Source organism: Herpailurus yagouaroundi, unplaced genomic scaffold (genome assembly GCF_014898765.1).
Source record: "Herpailurus yagouaroundi ecotype Mexico unplaced genomic scaffold, PumYag 67120, whole genome shotgun sequence".
In the NCBI taxonomy this organism is placed as follows: Eukaryota; Metazoa; Chordata; class Mammalia; order Carnivora; family Felidae; genus Herpailurus; species Herpailurus yagouaroundi.
Window position 1 is genome coordinate 285802 of NW_024419969.1, and position 3353 is coordinate 289154.

Consider the following 3353-nt stretch of genomic DNA (forward strand, 5'->3'; position numbering starts at 1 on the left):
TTTTGTTTCGTTGTTTCTTTGTTTTTGTTCATTATTCTTTTGTTCTTAAGCATTATACTTTCATTAAAATTAATTATTTGCATAGCACAGCTTGGCATAATGCTGAATTCAGCATTTCAGACATTGAGTTTTTGTGCTTAAAATGGTTTTTTCTTTGCTCTTTATGGATTTGGAGAAAAGAAAAACTATTGGCACTTGAAAAAATCCAATATTAATCAGCCTTCTACTTTTGTCCCATTTTTGTTGTCATTTCTTATTGTTTACAGTTGTTGTCTTCTCTGGAGTCACTAGGAACACTGAGTTTACAAATACTGAACCTAGGTTCCTTAGAGAAATACTGGGTTAGAATCATGCAAACTGGTGCTTACAGTTTCATCAACCTATCAGTACATAACCTTGTTTTGTGTTTCTCTTGAAAGATTCTTCATTTAATATATACTGCTGATTAACACTTAACTCAATGCCAACAGCACCAAAACTCATTCATAAGGCATCCTTATCTAAAATTTAAATTCTCTGGGCACTTGGGTGGCTCTGTTGGTTACACATCTGACTCTTGATTTTGGCTCAGGTCATGACCTTACAGTCATGATGAGATCATACACCCCTTGTCAGGCTCTGCTAGGCATGGAGACTGCCTGGGATTTTCTTCCTTCCTCTGTCTCTGATCCTGTCTTCTGCTCATGTACATATTCTCTCTCTCTCCAACATAAAATAAATTGTGATTTCTCTTTAAGGCATAAGACCACTGGGGAGCTAAGCACTTTTCCCATTTTTTAAACAGAATTACCACCGAACATAAAGAACAGAATGTGCCTCTCCATAGATCCAAAGTCTGTAGCTGAAATACGGATGCACATTTTCAGCTGTGTTTAGCTGTATCTCAAACCATTCACATCAAGCACCTAAAAAATTTTCCTGCTCTGTGGATGTCCATGAATGACCACACAAATACTGATTTTGAGTCATGAAAATCATAAAGAAATTTTACTTGACAGGGCAAGTTCGTGAAGAGAGTCTTCATTTCTATAAATTAACAAGCACAGTTCAATGGTATTGCAGTTGGATTAGTAAGGAATTCTTTGACAAAAAGCCTATATTGAGCTGAACTAAGAAATATACTTGGTTTTTTATTTATTTATTTATTTTCAGAGATAGTATGAGCATGGATGTGACACAGAATGCTAAGTAGGGTCCACACTGAGTAGAGCCCAACACAGGGCCTCAATCCCATGAATCATGAGATCATGACCTGAGCAAAGATCAAGAGTCAGATGCTCAACTGAGGTGCCCCTGAACTAAAAAATACACTTGTGATTAAGTGTGCCTGGGTATTTCAGCTGATTAAGTGTCCAACTCTTGGTTTTAGCTAAGGTCATGAGTTTCATCGCACAGTTTCATGAATTCAAGCCTACATCGGGCTCTATGTTGACAGTACAGAGCCTGCTTGGAATTCTCCCACATCTCCCTTTCTCTTTGTCCCTCCCCTGCTCACACTGTCTCTATATTTCTCAAATAAACTTTTTAAAAAACATTTTAAGAAATAAATTTAGGATTAAAGGGGAACATTTGTTTCCACTATATATAATTTATCTGTTCTATTAGGTTTTTCGTAGTAACTAGCAATTTTAAAACCATAGAGATTATATTTCTAACTTTTTTTGTATTACATCTGCATTTGTTGAGAAAAAGTGTAGCATATGAAATTCAAGTTGGTTCTTTAAATTTTTTTTAATGTTTGTTTTTGAGAGTGAGAGACAGCACATGAGTTGAGGGAGGAGCAGAGAAAGAGAGGGAGACACAGTCTAAAGCAGGCTGACAGAGCCTGATGCAGGGCTTGAAGTCATGATCCCTGAGATCATGACCTGAGCCAAAGTTGGGTGCTTAACTGACCAAGCCACCTAGATATCCCCATTGCATATCTAGCAGTAGAATCTGCCCCAACACACCAAGAATTTTATATTTATTACTATCTTAAATTTCCTTAAATACCCAGTAGCCAATAATCTAGGACTTGAGTCAGACCGTTTGTAAATTACATTGATAACTTTTACCTTTAGTGAGCAGTGTCTCGGTAGCAGTAATCCTACTCCATGGGTGGCTGTGTTATCTCCCAGAAATCAAAGGTTTGTTAACTCTTGCCTTCTTCCTCTATCCAAACCAGTTGTTTCATTGAGAGCTATTCTTGCTGATCATTTCTGACAACAGAGGTAACATTCAGTTGTTCCAAAATCATCCTAGGATTCAATTATTTAATAATTCACTATGAAGACTGTCAACTCACTGAAAGCTCTTACAACCTCATTTATGGTGTATTACAATTAAAAGATACAGATTAATACCCGCCAAGGGTAGACTTATGTGGGACACAGTCTTGGAGAGTACAGTATGAAGCTTTTGTCCTCAGGGTGCCTGGGTGGCTCAGTCAGTTAAGTGATCTCAGCACAAATAATGATCTCAGGGCTGTAAGTTCAAGCTCAGAGTTGTGCGTGAAGTCTACTTAAAAATAAAGCTGTTGTCCTCTGTCATTGGAGTTGTGGACAACACTAACTTCTCCCAGCAATGTGCACGCAGAGTACACACAGAACTGCATGAGCAGCAAAGCTCATCTGAGCCTTACTGTCCAGTTTTTATTAGGATTCAGTCAGTTAGATATAGTAGACTACTTACATGGCTGAAATGATTTGCAGCCTCTCTAGAGGTCAATTAATACCATATGGAGCAAACACCCCTTTGTAAATCACATTTAGCATAGGCTGTCTGGCATGACTCCAGGTTCCCTGGATACATATGTAAACACAATATGTACATTACATACAATGTACATGTATGTATTATTACATACAATGTACAAACATACAATATGTAAACACATTGTTTGCAGGGCATTATACGGCTTAGAAGTTCTCTCCAAGAAGGGGTACCTGGCTGGTTCATTTGTTCAGCATGCAGCTCTTCAGGAGCAGGTTGTAATTTTGAGCCACATGTTAGATGTAGGGATTACTTAACAATGAAATTGTTTTAAAAATGAGAGAGGAGGAGAGTAAGGTTAATTCTTTCCAATTTGGGTCTGTATTTTGAAAGTACTACATTTTAACAACTCACTGTCCATGGTTGTATAAAATTTAAATGGGAAATATTCTTATACCACTAAAACTTATTTTTCAGCTGCACCAAAGGCATAGCCTAGCTTTACTAAGAGCTGCAATGCAGAGCCAATATAAAAACACAGAATGTGCCATCAGTGTAATAATAATAAAAAATAAAAAACTGGAAAACCAAGGTGGTAAAAAAAAAAAAAAAAAAAAAAAACTGAAGGAGCAGAGAAAAGGCCCATGGTCCAGAGGATAGGG